This window comes from Scyliorhinus torazame, chromosome 5, assembly GCF_047496885.1.
Source record: "Scyliorhinus torazame isolate Kashiwa2021f chromosome 5, sScyTor2.1, whole genome shotgun sequence".
NCBI classification, from domain to species: Eukaryota; Metazoa; Chordata; class Chondrichthyes; order Carcharhiniformes; family Scyliorhinidae; genus Scyliorhinus; species Scyliorhinus torazame.
Window position 1 is genome coordinate 164,459,235 of NC_092711.1, and position 17,010 is coordinate 164,476,244.

The 17,010-nt window shown below is 46.3% G+C and overlaps 1 long non-coding RNA gene across 1 annotated transcript; it reads left to right on the forward strand.

Annotated features, from left to right (window-relative positions):
- Positions 1–8,359: 8,359 nt before the first annotated feature.
- On the forward strand, positions 8,360–14,719 carry LOC140420417 (uncharacterized). Its single transcript, XR_011946357.1, has 2 exons — positions 8,360–8,415; positions 14,046–14,719. It is a non-coding gene; the product is annotated as an uncharacterized lncRNA (long non-coding RNA).
- The last annotated feature ends 2,291 nt before the right edge of the window (positions 14,720–17,010 follow it).

Consider the following 17,010-nt stretch of genomic DNA (forward strand, 5'->3'; position numbering starts at 1 on the left):
TGTCTTCAGGATCCTTAAGGGGGAGGGTGAGCAGCCAGAAGTCGTGGTGCACATTGGTACCAACGACATAGGTAGGAAAAGGGGTGTGGAGGTAATAAACAAGTTCAGGGAGTTAGGCTGGAAGTTAAAAGCCAGGACAGACAGAGTTGTCATCTCTGGTTTGTTGCCGGTGCCACGTGATAGCGAGGCTAGGAATAGGGAGAGAGTGCAGTTGAACACGTGGCTGCAGGAATGGTGTAGGAGGGAGGGCTTCAGGTATTTGGATAATTGGAGCGCATTCTGGAGAAGGTGGGACCTGTACAAGCAGGACGGGTTGCATCTGAACCAGAGGGGCACCAATATCCTGGGAGGGAGGTTTTCTAGTACTCTTCGGGAGGGTTTTAACTAATTTGGCAGGGGAATGGGAACCGGATTTGTAGTCCAGCAACTAAGGTAGCCGATATTCAGGACGCCAAAGCGTGTAATGAGGCAATGGGGAAGGGAACACTGACAAAGGAGAGTACTTGCAGGCACGGAGATGGGTTGAAGTGTGTATACTTCAACACAAGAAGCATCAGGAATAAGGTGGGTGAACTTAAGGCATGGATCGGTACTTGGGACTACGATGTGGTGGCCATCACGGAAACTTGGATAGAAGAGGGGCAGAAATGGTTGTTGGAGGTTCCTGGTTATAGATGTTTCAATAAGATTAGGGAGGGTGGTAAAAGAGGTGGGGGGGGGGTGGCATTATTAATTAGAGATAGTGTAACAGCTGCAGAAAGGCAGTTCGAGGAGTATCACCCTATTGAGGTAGTATGGGTTGAAGTCAGAAATAGGAAAGGAGCAGTCACCTTGTTAGGAGTTTTCTATAGGCCCCCCAATAGTAGCAGAGATGTGGAGGAACAGATTGGGAAACAGATTTTGGAAAGGTGCAGAAGTCATAGGGTAGTAGTCATGGGCGACTTTAACTTCCCAAATATTGAGTGGAAACTCTTTAGATCAAATAGTTTGGATGGGGTGGTGTTTATGCAGTGTGTCCAGGAAGCTTTTCTAACACAGTATGTAGATTGTCCGACCAGAGGAGGGGCAATATTGGATTTAGTACTGGGTAATGAACCAGGGCAAGTGATAGATTTGTTAATGGGGGAGCATTTTGGAGATAGTGACCACAATTCTGTGACTTTCACTTTAGTAATGGAGAGGGATAGGTACGTGCAACAGGGCAAGGTTTACAATTGGGGGAAGGGTAAATACGATGTTGTCAGACAAGAATTGAAGTGCATAAGTTGGGAACATAGGCTGGCAGGGAAGGACACAAGTGAAATGTGGAACTTGTTCAAGGAACAGGTGCTACGTGTCCTTGATATGTATGTCCCTGTCAGGCAGGGAAGAGATGGTCGAGTGAGGGAACCATGGTTGACAAGAGAGGTTGAATGTCTTGTTAAGAGGAAAAAGGAGACTTATGTAAGGCTGAGGAAACAAGGTTCAGACAGGGCATTGGAGGGATACAATATAGCCAGGAGGGAACTGAAGAAAGGAATTAGGAGAGCTAAGAGAGGGCATGAACAATCTTTGGCGGGTAGGATCAAGGAAAACCCCAAGGCCTTTTACACATATGTGAGAAATATGAGAATGACTAGAGCGAGGGTAGGTCCGATCAAGGACAGTAGCGGGAGATTATGTATTGAGTCTGAAGAGATAGGAGAGGTCTTAAACGAGTATTTTTCTTCTGTATTTACAAATGAGAGGGGCGATATTGTTGGAGAGGACAGTGTGAAACAGATTGGTAAGCTCGAGGAAATACTTGTTAGGAAGGAAGATGTGTTGGGCATTTTGAAAAACTTGAGGATAGACAAGTCCCCTGGGCCTGACGGGATATATCCAAGGATTCTATGGGAAGCAAGAGATGAAATTGCAGAGCCGTTGGCAATGATCTTTTCGTCCTCACTGTCAACAGGGGTGGTACCAGGGGATTGGAGAGTGGCGAATGTCGTGCCCCTGTTCAAAAAAGGGACTAGGGATAGCCCTGGGAATTACAGGCCAGTTAGTCTTACTTTGGTGGTAGGCAAAGTAATGGAAAGGGTACTGAAGGATAGGATTTCTGAGCATCTGGAAAGACACTGCTTGATTAGGGATAGTCAGCACGGATTTGTGAGGGGTAGGTCTTGCCTTACAAGTCTTATTGAATTCTTTGAGGAGGTGACCAAGCATGTGGATGAAGGTAAAGCAGTGGATGTAGTGTACATGGATTTTAGTAAGGCATTTGATAAGGTTCCCCATGGTAGGCTTATGCAGAAAGTAAGGAGGCATGGGATAGTGGGAAATTTGGCCAGTTGGATAACGAACTGGCTAACCGATAGAAGTCAGAGAGTGGTGGTGGATGGCAAATATTCAGCCTGGATCCCAGTTACCAGTGGCGTACCGCAGGGATCAGTTCTGGGTCCTCTGCTGTTTGTGATTTTCATTAATGACTTGGATGAGGGAGTTGAAGGGTGGGTCAGTAAATTTGCAGACGATACGAAGATTGGTGGAGTTGTGAATAGTGAGGAGGGCTGTTGTCGGCTGCAAAGAGACATAGATAGGATTCAGAGCTGGGCTGAGAAGTGACAGATGGAGTTTAACCCTGAAAAGTGTGAGGTTGTCCATTTTGGAATGACAAATATGAATGCGGAATACAGGGTTAACGGTAGAGTTCTTGGCAATGTGGAGGAGCAGAGAGATCTTGGGGTCTATGTTCATACATCTTTGAAAGTTGCCACTCAAGTGGATAGAGCTGTGAAGAAGGCCTATGGTGTGCTCGCGTTCATTAACAGAGGGATTGAATTTAAGAGCCGTGAGGTGATGATGCAGCTGTACAAAACCTTGGTAAGGCCACATTTGGAGTACTGTGTACAGTTCTGGTCGCCTCATTTTAGGAAGGATGTGGAAGCTTTGGAAAAGGTGCAAAGAAGATTTACCAGGATGTTGCCTGGAATGGAGAGTAGGTCTTACGAGGAAAGGTTGAGGGTGCTAGGCCTTTTCTCATTAGAAAGGAGAAGGATGAGGGGCGACTTGATAGAGGTTTATAAGATGATCAGGGGAATAGATAGAGTAGACAGTCAGAGACTTTTTCCCCGGGTGGAACAAACCATTACATGGGGACATAAATTTAAGGTGAAAGGTGGAAGATATAGGAGGGATATCAGAGGTAGGTTCTTTACCCAGAGAGTAGTGGGGGCATGGAATGCACTGCCTGTGGAAGTAGTTGAGTCGGAAACATTAGGGACCTTCAAGCAGCTATTGGATAGGTACATGGATTATGGTAAAATGATATAGTGTAGATTTATTTGTTCTTAAGGGCAGCACGGTAGCATTGTGGATAGCACAATTGCTTCACAGCTCCAGGGTCCCAGGTTCGATTCCGGCTTGGGTCACTGTCTGTGCGGAGTCTGCACATCCTCCCCGTGTCTGCGTGGGTTTCCTCCGGTTGCTCGGGTTTCCTCCCACAGTCCAAAGATGTGCAGGTTAGGTGAATTGGCCAATGATAAATTGCCCTTAATGTCCAAAATTGCCCTTGGTGTTGGGTGGAGGTGTTGAGTTTGGGTAGGGTGCTCTTTCCAGGAGCCGGTGCAGACTCAAAGGGCCGAATGGCCTCCTTCTGCACTGTAAATTCAATGATAATCTATGATTAATCTAGGACAAAGGTTCGGCACAACATCGTGGGCCGAAGGGCCTGTTCTGTGCTGTATTTTCTATGTTCTATGTTACTGTGAAAAGTCCCTAGTCGCCACATTCCGGCGCCTGTTGGGGAGGCTGGTACAGGAATTGAACCGGCTGCTGGCCTGCCTTGGTCTGCTTTAAAAGCCAGCAATTTAGCCCTGTGCTAAACATGCCCCGATATCTCCACCTGTCACTGGCCCTCTATCCAGCCCCACTGCTCCACGCCGCCACCCCTCACAACAGGAGAAATCTCATCTTATTGCCAGTTTCCTCCATCTTTGACAAAGAGACATCCAGAACGGTAGCTCCATTCTCTCTCCACCGATGCTGGCAGACCGGTGAGACTGTCCAGCATTTTCTGTTTTGTTTCTGATTGAGCATCTGCAGTAATTAGCTTTTATCTTAGGTGCATTTAAGTGTTCCCTGTGTGTGAAGAGATACACCCAGTTTTCCAATTTGTTGACGCCACGGTCACTCCAGGAAGAGGCTGATTAAATGTTGTGTGTGTGGTGTCATGCGAGTGTCCCTTGAAGAAAGATTATTGTCTTATCACATGGCTTCAGTGATGTCATTTTGTGTATGGAGCTGGGCTGTCGCTGTCAGGTGTTTGGTCTCAGCTTCATTGTGTGCATTGAGTGCAGAGGAGGAAATAAGTGATTTTCCCTATCTCTCTCTATTTTCATTTGAAATATCTGTTCCAATAAAAAAAAACATTGGTTGTGGTTACCTGCTTTGGTATCTTAAAAATATATAGTTTGGTTTCCGGAAGGAGTTTAAATCTGCTGGTTGAGACTGGATCAGAATTTCAGGAAAAAGACCAGTCCCATTCAAGTGAGAATGCAGTGTGTGGTTTGAGTAGGGCTTTTTGGTTTATTGGATTTTGTTATTGAATTGGAACAGTTAAAGAGGGAATTCGTTAAATGTTATACATAGATTACTGTAGCTGTGTGGCGCCTTTATATATGTAATTGATCATCCTTGCTGTGTGTTTATATATATATGTTAACTATATTCTTCGAATAAACCTTGTTTTGATTAAGGTGTCTAGGGAGTCTGTTGAATCACAACTGAGGCGAAGGCTTTTGAAAAATGAAAAATTTTGAAAAATGTTGCGCTCATCCTAGCCAAATTCAACATAAAGGTTGTAGATCAGGTGAACTCCATAATACATTTTGGAGTTGCCTAAGCCCTGGCCCATAACAGTGGGACGGGAGTCACTCACTCCCTGACAATATCCTGACACACCAGTGAGTTTCTGTTTGAATGTAGGGGTTGGATTCTTCTGCTATTGCTGCTGTTAATCATATCCAGGACTGAACCATGTTCACTCTGACAGTTGAGGTATTTTCTGTTGTTGTTAATAATCCCTGTAACTGGGCTGGGAATTTATTATTCTGGATTAATTTCAAATAAATTATCTCCCGTGAGTTTTTCAAGTCCTTGATGTCACCGAAAGGAAAAGGTAGGTTTTAAGCAGAGTGTTGAAGGAGGGGAGAGAAGTGGAGGGGGTCAAGGGAGGGAATTCCAGAGTTTAGGAACCTGGCAGCAGAAGACTGAAAGAGAATCAGCCCTGGATTATGGGGGAGTCGAGTCTCTGGAGGGGGACTTGAACCCTTCAGCCTCAGAGGCGAGAGTATGAGATTGACTGAGCCACGGTGTTCGGGGAAGTGATATGAAGCCTCAGTCTCATCCTTTCCCTATCCTTTACCCCATTCCAGGAACAGCAAATCGAGCTGAGAAACTGGGCAGTAACTAAAAGGGATAAAGACAAAGGTTACAAAAATAATCCTCTTCCGAAGCGAACAGTTGTAATTGTGGAACTCACTACCACGGGTAGTGGATGAGGTGGATAGTATTGATGTATATCAAGGGTGGCTGGATGAACAGATGAAGGAGAAGAGAAGGATAAGAGTGGTGAGAATGTGGAGCTCGCTGCCACACAGAGTGTTTGAGGTGAACAATACAGGTGTATGTAAGGGGAAGCTGGGTAAACACATGAGGAAGAAAGCTGGAGCTTGATGAAGTAAAGTGGAGGAGTCTCGTGTACAGTATAAATAACAGGGACTGAATGGCCTGGTTCGGGTGCTGTACATTGTGAGCGAAGAACTTGCATCACAGAAGATTCCCACCTCTTCAGCCAATGAAATACTTGTTAAAAAAACGTTTTGGCATTTGATGTGTTAAAAACTTTGTTTGAGATGCGGTGTTTTAACATGGAAAACATGCTCAAGTTTAGGGTGGGGATCTTAATGTTGAAACAGCGCCACGCTTATAAATGTAAAAATAGCGAGGATCAGAGGGTAGGGGCTAAAGATCAGGAAATAGCCAAGTTAAAACCTGCCCAGAATGCAGCAGAATGGGCTGAGCAAGCTGATACTGAGCTGAAAGGGACCAGGGTCTGGACAGACTCTGAACTAAAGAGGTTTGTGTACACACAGATATTGATCTGAAGCACTTTTTGTATTCACAGACCCTGAAGCAGATAATTCCAAGTCGTCCTAAGGGAATTTCAGGTGGTGCTGTTCCCATGTGTTTGCTGCCCTTGTCCTTCATGACAGTCAAGGTTATGGGTTGGGAAGGTGATGTTGAAGGAGGCCTGGTGAGCTCATAGATGATAGAATTTACAGTGCAAAAGGAGGCCATTCAGCCCTTCGAGTCTACACCGGATCTTGGAAAGAACACCCCACTTAAGCCCATGCCCCCACCCTATCCCCATAACCCAGTAACCCCACCTAACCTTTTTGGACACTAAGGACAATTTACTTTGACCAATCCACCTAACCTGCACATCTTTGGATTGTGGAGGAAACCAGAGCACCCGGAGGAAACCCACGCAGACACGGGGAGAATGTGCCGACTCTGCACAAACAATGACCCAAGCCTGGAATCGAACCTGGGACCCTGGAGCTGTGAAGCAACTGTGCTAACCACTGTGCTACCGTGCTGCCCTTACCACTATGCTGCCCGAACCACTGTGCTACCGTGCTGCCCCTATTACTGTGCTAACATCCTGCCCTATCACTGTGCTACAGTGAAATATCTTGTAGATGGTACACACACTGCCACCATTGTGCTCAGGATGTCAAGAGAGTCACTGTTTCAGATGGTGAATGGGGTACTGAACAAGCAGATGCTTTGTCCTGTATAAAACATGATGTGGAGATGCCAGCGTTGGACAGGGGTGGCATAGTGAGAAGTCTCACAACACCAAGATAAAGCCCAACAGCTTTATTTAAAATCACAAGCTTTTGGAGCACTTCACCTGATGAAGGAGCAGTGCTCCGAAAACTTTTGATTTCAAATAAACCTGTTGGACTTTAACCTGGTGTTGTGAGACTTCTTACTGTATAAAACAGACTCCATAATTTGAATAAGACTGGCTGATAATTAATAATTGTTGTCGGAAAGGACTGTGACCGAGAAAACATAACCAATTTAGTCCACTTGAAAAAAGATCTGCTCTTCAAAGATATATTGGAAGAAATCCCATTTGATGTTTGTAGTTGAATTTATTGCCTCAGCAGCTCACTCAGATACCGGATTGGGAAAGGCATTGATTGGGCAATATTGGAAACAATGATCTGAAATGTTCTGTGAGTGAAACATTTTCTCTTGAACCCGGAATGGACAATGTCAGAGTTAAAGGCAATACCAGGCTAATGGGTGGGCTCGGCTGGTCTGTGTGAATTAGATGGTTGATCAGACTGTTCATGAACAGGTACTTGGTATTTGGGAGTAGTCGAGGAGTTCAAGTGGCTGTCTTCAATAAAGCATTAATTGCATTTGGACAGCACATTAAAAAAAAAAATTAGAGTACCTAATTATTTTTTTCCAATTGAGGGGCAATTTAATGTGGCCAATTCACCTAACCGGCATATCTTTGGATTGCGGGGGTGAACCCACGCAGACACAGGGAGATTATGCAAACTCCACACAGTCAACTTGGGCTGGGATCGAACCAAGCTCCTCAGCGCTGTAGGCAGCAGTGTTAACCACTGTGCCACCGTGCCGCCCTATTGGTCAGCACATTTGACTTAATAAAAAAATGCCAAGGATTTTCCAGGAACGTTGTAAAACAAAGTTTCACGAAGGTTGTCGAAGATCATGATGTGACACAAAATACTGCTCTCAGAAATTCTACATCTCATTCCCCCACATATTCTCTCCTTCCTATTCATTTCAACGCTAACTCATTCCACTATCCTCCTGCTTTTCCCCAAAATCTCCTCCCCTGAAGGCGCTGACACTCGAGTTCAGTTTCACACTAAACTATTGCGCTCCCCAATATTTCACCCACGTGTCTAACCTTTACATATTAAGTTAACAAACTGTTTTGTTAAGGGGCGCCACAATCAAATCCACTGACTACCCATATGTACTGTGTGTCAGGGTGGAGTCATCCCCCCCCCCCCCCCGGCCACACGCCACACACACACACACATTTCATCCCATGCCAAGGAGTTTGGAGACTGGAAACAGGATGGGTAATGGCGGTTACAGCTCCCATAGCCCACCGCGGGGACGAAACCGCTCTATTCGCCGCGCGGGCGGCCCGGACTGCCCATGTCCATGGGAGCGATGGGGAGCTGCGCATGTGCAGAAAGATCCCACCTCCTGACCTTTCAGCTGAGGTGTTGACCAATGGGAATAGTTGGAGGACCGGAAGGTCTCTGGTTCTGAAGGAAAAGGAAGTGATTCCAGTGTGCAGATTCTGGAAAGGTTGGGCCAGGTCTCTCAGTAAGTTCACGGATTGTGTGAAAATTGGTGGTGGTAAATAGTGAGTAGGCTAGCCTTTGGTTACAGGAGGATAATAATAATCTATTATTGACAAAAGTAACCCTGCAGCGTCCATCCAATCCAGAAAGTTCCAGATCATGATCAATCACAACCCCGTATATTTTAACCAACTGGAACAATCCGATACATCAAACACAATTTTAGTCCTGTTACATATTTCCGATAGGCTAGCAGCCTGCATGAAGATTTTCATCTCTCTGTGATGAGTGAGCAGTGAGCAGGGATCTGTCAATCAGCCTGAATCAGCACCTTCTGGAGAATTGGGAGGGTGAATATTAGATACAGCAGAGTGAGAGTGGAGGGTGTGTGTGTGGGATGTAGATTTACAGATTTGGGGAAATGAGAGAGGACCATAGAAACCAGAAAAGTTCTGAATTCCGATCCTGTACTGACAGTGATGTCTTTTGTAAACTCCTTTTACAGGATATCAGAAAAGGAAGAATTACAGACAGAAATCTCAAACCAAACCTCACGTCTCGATTTGACTGATTCACTCAATTCACCGGGACTTGAATATCTTCGGCCTTTGAATTGAGAAGGAAAAAGATTTGTCTATTCTTTCTGCTTCAGATGGATTTAACCATCAGTGTGATTGGAAAATCATCGAGACACGCATACCTGAGGGAGAGTGTTCCAGAGTACTGACTGAAAAGAGCGTTAACCAGTTACACAGCCTGAAAAAAACAGCGGGGAGTGACCATACCCGAGTTCGGTGGGAGCCTTCAACTGATCGTCCAACCTGGAGAGACACAAGGACACCAGCACCATGGAGAAACCTTGGAAATGTGGGAACTGTGGGAAGGGATTCAGATTCCCATCAGCACTGGAAACTCATCGACGCATTCACACTGGGGAGAGGCTGTTCACCTGCTCTCAGTGTGAGAAGGGATTTGCTAAGTTATCTAACCTGAAGAAGCACCAGCCAGTCCACGTCGGGGAGAGGCCATTCACCTGCTCCACGTGTGGGAAGGGGTTCAGTACTTCTTCCAGACTGCTGACACACCAACTAGTTCACACTAGGGAGAGACCGTTCAGCTGCTCTCACTGCACAAAGATGTTTCGAATCTCATCCCATCTGCTGACACACCAGCTCCTGCACACCGGAGAGAGGCCGTTCACCTGCTCTCAGTGTGGAAAGGGATTCACTCAAATAAGCAACCTACAGGCACACCAGCGAGTTCACACTGGGGAGAGGCCGTTCACCTGCTCTGACTGTGGGAAGGGATTCACTCGGTTATCCCACCTGCAGAGACACCAGCGAGTTCACACTGGGGAGAGGCCATTCACCTGCTCTGACTGTGGGACAGAATTCACTCGGTTATCCCACCTACAGACACACCAGCGAATTCACACTGGGGAGAGGCCGTTCATTTGCTCTGACTGTGGAAAGAGATTCACTCAGCTACCCAATCTGCAGGCACACCAGCGAATTCACACTGGGGAGAGGCCATTCACCTGCTCTGAATGTGGGAAGGGATTCACTCTCTTAGCCACGTTGCAGGCACACCAGCGAGTTCACACAGGGGAGAGGCCATTCACCTGCACCGTGTGTGAGAAGGGATTCACTCGGTCAACACTTCTGCTGAGACACCAGCAAGTTCACGAGTGAAGAGAGGGGTTGGATTATGCTGTTATTACTGCTGTTAATCACATCCAGGACTGAACCATGTTCATTCTGACACTTGGTGAAGTGGGAGGGTCGGAGAGTTTCTTTCTGCTGGATTGGCCGATCTCACAACTTTGCTTCCAGTGGGTTGATGCTCTTTGAGCCTGGGAGAGCGCATTTCCACTGAATTGATCCACAAAAATTGATGAAGGACATTTATTTTATCCTGAATAATAATAGTGTTTTCCCCCCATTACAGGTAGATCTAAAATAAATACAGAAAGAACTGGAAAAACGCAGCAGGTCTGGCAGCATCTGTGAGAGAGAAACAGAGTTAACGTTTCACGTCCAATGTAACTCTGCTTCAGAACTAAAGAGAGGGAGAATTGTGATGGGTTTGATGCTGGTGAGAAAGGGGGAGGGTCAGGGAGAACAAAAGGGAAAGTCAGGGATTGGTGAGATTAAATGACAAAAATGTCCTGGAATGACTTCCAGTGGAGGCCATGAATTTATCGGCTGCACACAAGGTGGCTGCATCTTGGAAGCTTGGATTTCTGGCCCTTTCTGCCCAGTTAATGGCGACTTAGTTTGTATAAAGTGCAGAATAAGTGGAGGGAAGTGGTTTCTCCTCCAAAGTGGAATATCAGCAGGTTACAACACCCGGCAAAAGTTGAGTAAAGCCTTGGCTTGAGATGGAGGATCTGTGTGGTGCAGCAACTGAGAGTATGGTGGAGTTGGAGGATGTTTCGGCAGCATCGGAAAGAGATGCAAGAGAACTGGTCCAGGGTGATTGAGGAAGCAGTAACCCCTCTTCGTGGGACTTTGGAGTGGGTTGTGGAGCGCCTGGAGTCAGAAGGTGCAATGATCCGAGAGGTGGAAAGGATGGTGTTGGATCACAGTGATCAGATTGTGTTGCTGGAGGCAGAGATAGTGATGCTGGGAGAGGCCTGCAAGGTGCTGAGGGCGAAGGTGGACGACCAGGAGAATCAGTCCAGGCGACAGAATCTGTGAATTGTAGGTCTGAGGAAGGGGTGGAGGAAACGAGTGCCACGGGCTATGTATTGAAAATGTTCACGAAGCTGGTTGAGAAGGGGGTCTGCGATAAGGCCCCGGAGGTGGATCGGGCTTCCCAATCATTACAACGGAGGCTGAGAGCTGGTGAGCCACCGTGGGCAGTGATCGGCCGGATGCACAAGTTCCAGGAGAAGGAGAGGATTCTGAGGTTGGTGAAGTCAATGTGAGACTGTAGCTGGGAGGGGAATCTGATCCGGATCTACCAGGACATTGGGGCTGACCTGGCCAAATGGCAGGCGGGTTTTAACAGAGCTCAGGTGGCGCTCTTTTGACCAAGCTCCGGTTTGGGGTGTTGTACCCGGACAAACTCTGGGTGACTTTCGCAAGGGCAAACGGCATTATTTTATGATGCCAGAGGAAGCGGATGACTTTGTCAAGGAGCTTGGGTTGGGGGAGGACTAATGGTGGGATCGTTCTGTCTCGACGTGTATATACAAGTTTTGTAAATGTTATGTTGTTTTTTGCATGTTATGACTCAAGCTCGTATGGGTGGGTTCTTCCCGGAGGTTGAGGACAGATGTGAGAGGTACAGGAGGGGGCCTGTCAATCATGTTCACATGTTTTGGGTGTGCCCGAAGTTGGGGGATTCTGGCCATTGATTTCCGAGACCCTGCCGGAAGTGTGGGGGTGACGATGGAGCCGTGCTCTTTGGTGGGGCTTTCTGGTGTTTCAGATCTGCCAGAGCTGCTGGAGGGGAAGTGGGTCTTCACCACTCTGATTGCCCGGTGGCGGATCTCACTGGGTTGGAGGTCGGTCGCCCCACCGAAGGTATTCGCATGGTTGGGGGATTTGGCGGAATTTCTACAGTTGGAGAAGACTAAGTACGTTCTCCGAGGGTAAAGAGGGTTCTACGTAAGATGGAGGGTCTTTCTGTCTCTATTTGAGGATCTGTTTGTCGCCGGGGTTGGGGGGGGGGGGGGGGGGCAGCAGTTGGGAAAGGAATGTTGGGGTAGTTTAGGGAAGAAAAGGGGGAAAATGACAAACTGTTTGAAAGCCAATGGTATTCGGTTGTTGTTTGTATAATTGATTGTGTTTGGAATAAAATACATATATTAAAAACGCGAACTAAAAGTCGAATGATCTTGTCCATTGTTGGTAGAAAAAACCCATCTGGTTTACTAATTCCCTTTAGGGAAGGAATCTGCCTCCTTACCTGGTCTAGACTACGTGTGACTCCAGATCCACAGCAATGTGGTTGACTCTGAAATGGCCCAGCACAAAGCTGTAAGAATCCGCAAGGATGTTTATTCCATAGAATGGAATTCTACAGTCCCAGAAGGGGACCATTCGGCCCATCGAGTCTGCACCAACCGTACCCAGAGCAGCTACCTCAGTCTATTCCCCCGCCATATCCCCATAAACCCACTTAACCTGTATATCTTTGAACTGTGAGAGGACTCCAGAGCGATGGAGGAAACCCATGCAAACACGGGGAGAATGTGCAAACTCCACACAGACAGTCACCCAAGGCTGGAATTGAATCCAGGTCCCTGGCACTGCGAGGCAGGAATGGTATTATGAATGAAACCGGACTATTTGCATGCCAGACATCAAAAGCAGCAATCAATAGACAGAGCTAAATGATCCAACAACCAATCGATCAGATTTGAGCTCTGCAGTCCTGCAAGTAACTTTGAGCCACACAAATGCCAGGCAATGACCACCTCCCTCATGAGAGAATCTAACCACCTCCCCATGACATTCAATGGCATTACCATTGCTAAATACCCCACTATCAACATCTTGGGGGTTACCATTGACCAGAAACTGAACTGGACTAGCCATATAAATACTGTGGCTACAAGAGTGGGTCAGAGGCTGGGAATCCTGCTGTGAGTCACTCACCTCCTCATTCCTGAAAGCCTGTCCATTATCTCGAGTTCAGGAGTGTGATGGATCACTCTCCAGTTACCTGGCTGAGTGCATCTCCAAAATTAAATAAGGTCGGCACCTTCCAAGACAATGCAGCTTGTTTCACTGGCACCCACCCACAAACATTCACTCCCTCCACCACCCAAGGCACAGGAGCAGAAGTGTGTGTACCATCTAGAAGATGCACAGCAGGAACTCACCAAGGCTCCTCAGGCAGTACCTTCCAAACCCATGACCACTACCATATAGGACAAGGACAGCAGACACATGGGAACAGCACCATGTGGATGTTCCTCTCCAAGCCACACACCATCCTGATCTGCAAATATATTGCTGTTCCTTCAGTCGCTAATAGCACAGTGGATATACCAACATCACATGGACTGCAGTGGTTCAAGAAGGCAGCTCACCACTACCTTCTCTAAGGAAACTAGGGATGTTCAATAAATGCTGGGTCTAGCCAGCAAGGCCCACATCCTGTAACTATATGTATTTTTTAATTTAAAAATTCAGTTGGGCCAATAATGGACTTGGGAGAAATAATACAAGTAAGAAGTGCTCACAAGTTGAACGGGGGTAAAGAGAGAGTTGGAGAATCTTTTACGTCCATGTTTCATCTACTCCTTGAAACATCTGTCCCACTGTACCAGTAACCAAGAACTCACAGCGCTCCTTCAGGAGACGAAAAGATCGAGTAGATGTTACCCCAGGTGGAGCCAGAACAGTACTGGAAAATAACGGAGTGAAATTGAGTGAGGGGTCAGAGAGAGGGTTCTCCTCTCCCTCAAGGTGTGGAGTGTAAGAATCCTGGGGGACTCCCTGCTTCGGGTTTTCTTGCTAATTAGTGAACATTAAATTAAATTCTATGACTGGCTGTGGATTTATTTTGAATTTGATTGTTCCACTCCTGTTTTTATTCCTGTTGAGATTACGCTCTGGGTAAGGATGGTTGACAGGTGACAGGATGGGAAATTGTGGTTTGGGTCTTCGCTGACCAAATGTTTTATTGATCCGAAAGGTGTAAAAGGGACCAAACTCCAGCAGAAATCGAACAGAGCTGAGAACAGACAACTTGCTGTGTGGGAACAGGGAGATAAACAGATCCCAGAGGACAGAGAAAACAAGAATGCCTGGAATCCTAGACAACACCCTGAGTGTCAAGGCCATCATGTTTTCACTGCTTGACATGGGAATGCTGACTCCCTGTACTGGGGACGGAGCGTGGGGAAGACAATTGTTTGCGAGTTTGATGTGGCTTGAGCGGGTACAGATGGTTCAATGGCAGGTTTTGTAATTGGTCCGTTCAAATGTTAGCTCAGCAATGATTGGGTTAAATCAGTCTCCACAGACTTTGTGATGTAATAAAGTATAAGAAGGGATTCCCCGAGCACAGAGATTTGTTGCGGTTTTACATATTCCACTGACTGGGACCATGGCATCTGGGGCAGAGCAGGGAGCATTTACCTGGAGATGGTGCTTCTACCCAGAGTATAATGGTAATGCTGCTGCACTTTGATACAACTGCTCAGACATTAGCATGTGTCAGCTACTGAATAAAATCTAACTGCTGTCCCCAATAAGGGTTATCACTGTGAATCATTCCCGAATTTGGGAAAGAGGGATAAAGGCTGTATTGACTCCCGGAAGCCCATTGTCTAACATCGCTGTGTCAAAAATAAAATCTCATCTGTCCCTCTGGCTCCTTTGTCAATTACCTTGGAGGGACTCACTTTCTGTTAAAAGAGTCTGTCAGGGACGGCATGGTGATGCAGTGGTTAGCACTGCTGCCTCATGGCGCTGAGGACCCGGATTCGATCTCAGCCCCAGGTCACTGTCTTTGTGGAGTTTGCACATTCTCCCAGTGTCTGCATGGGTCTCACCCCCACAACCCAAAGATGTGCAGGGTAGGTGGATTGGCTCTGCTAAATTGCCCCTTAATTGGATAAAACATAATTCGGTACTCTAAATTTATTTTTAATAAGAGCCTGTCAACCCCTCTCACCCACTTTCCCAAAAGTGCATCAATCTAATCATGAAAAGTCTCAAAAATCAACATTTTTATAACAAATGTTAATTAATGAAACAAACAAGGTGAGAAAGACAAAATGACTTGAGGATCAAAGACAACCAGAGTAAAGAATGTTCACAATGTTCAGGATCCAAATTGTTTCTCTTTGGTTCCTCTGTACCCTGTTCCCGTGACTCCCTGCTTTGGACATGAGAACTGAACCCTGTGGGTCACGATACCAAAGCCCCCCCCCCACATTGTCCCAAACCTTGTGCCCTGATTGGTAGAGCCCCATTTCCAGTCCATCCTCCAGCGCCTTCCTGTCTCTCTGCTGGTGAGGTGCCCATGGTAATGTGATAGGAGGATGTATTCGATCTATAATCAATAGGGAGTGTGTGGGGAACAGTGATTTATAGTTTGAGAGGGAAAAGTATGTTCTCTGATGACTAGAATTGTCAGTTCTGGATTTCTACCCTTTACTTACAGCGATGTCCTTTGTAATCACCTTTCCCAGGCGATGAGCAGAGAGGTTTTGCAGACAGGAAACACAAACCAAACATCCCTATTCTGAGCTGTGTCATAGAGGAATCATGGAATTTACAGTGCAGAAGGAGGCCATTTGGCCCATTGAGTCTGCACCGGCTCTTTGAAAGAGCACCCTACTTAAGCCCATGCCTCTACCCTACCCCTGTTACCCAGTAACCCCAGCTAATCTTTTTTGAACACTAAGAGCAATTTATCATGACCAATCCATCTGACCTGTACATCTTTGGACTGGGAGGAAACCGGAGCACCCGGTGGAAACCCACGCAGACACGGGGAGAAAGTGCAGACTCCTCACAGAGAGTGACTCAAGCCGGGAATTGAACCTGGGACCCTGGAGCTGAGAAGCAACTGTGCTAACCACTGTGCTACCGTCCTTTTAGATTGGACACTATACTAGTCAGTAACAAAAATATGTAATTAAATTGAGTTCAGACAGAGATCTGCATGAACTGACACCACTTTGTTGACAGATTAACAGAGTAATCACTATACTTGAATCAATGTTATTCACTTTTGGAATTAAATGAATTAAGGGTCAGATTAACCATATCACCCCCAGTATCAGATAGGTCTGTTTTTTACAGAACAGGGTTAAACCCAGTGTCCAATATTAGAGGTCTCTGTGGCTGTTGGATGCCTGGTTTCACTGTACAGCTGACAAGCCCACAGCTTCAGTGAACTCGTCTACCCAGGGTCTGTTTCTAAACCCTCATCACAGCATATTACCTGCTTAGCTATTTATATATGGTCAGACAGCGAACAAATAGCTCAACCAGAAACTATGGTTCTTCTTTCTACTGATTCCAGCTCCTACAAGGAGTGACAGCATCTCCAGCCCTCAGCTCTGTTGCTGGGCTGTCATTGACATGAGCAATGGAGAGACAGAAGTTGCCTGAGGCTCAATGGGAAGTTGAAACTTGTAGCTCTAAATCAACTGTGTAAGATTTCTGAACAGATCAGTAACTTTAAATGATAAATTCTAAACCCAGTGAACAAATTAAAGAGTCATAAGGCAAAAACTTCAGATTTTATAACTTTTACTGCAAAAAACTAGAAGCAACAGTGCCTAAACACTGTTTTTATTAGGAATGTATCTCTTAAACTATAAATAGACTTTGCCCTTTTACTTTTTTTGAAATTTTAGAGTACCCAATTTATTTTTTCCAATTAAGGGGCAATTTAGCAATACCAGTTTACCTACCCTGCACATCTTTGGGTTGTGGGGGTGAAACCCACGCAAACACGGGGAGAATGTGCAAACTCCATACGGACAGTGACCCAGAGCCGGGATCAAACCTGGGACCTCGGCGCCATCAGGCAGCAGCACTAACCACTGTGCCACCATGCTGCCACTTTGCCCCTTTACTTTAATGGGGTAATGCCCGCATTGGACTGGAGTGAGCACAGTAAGAAGTCTTACAGCACCAGG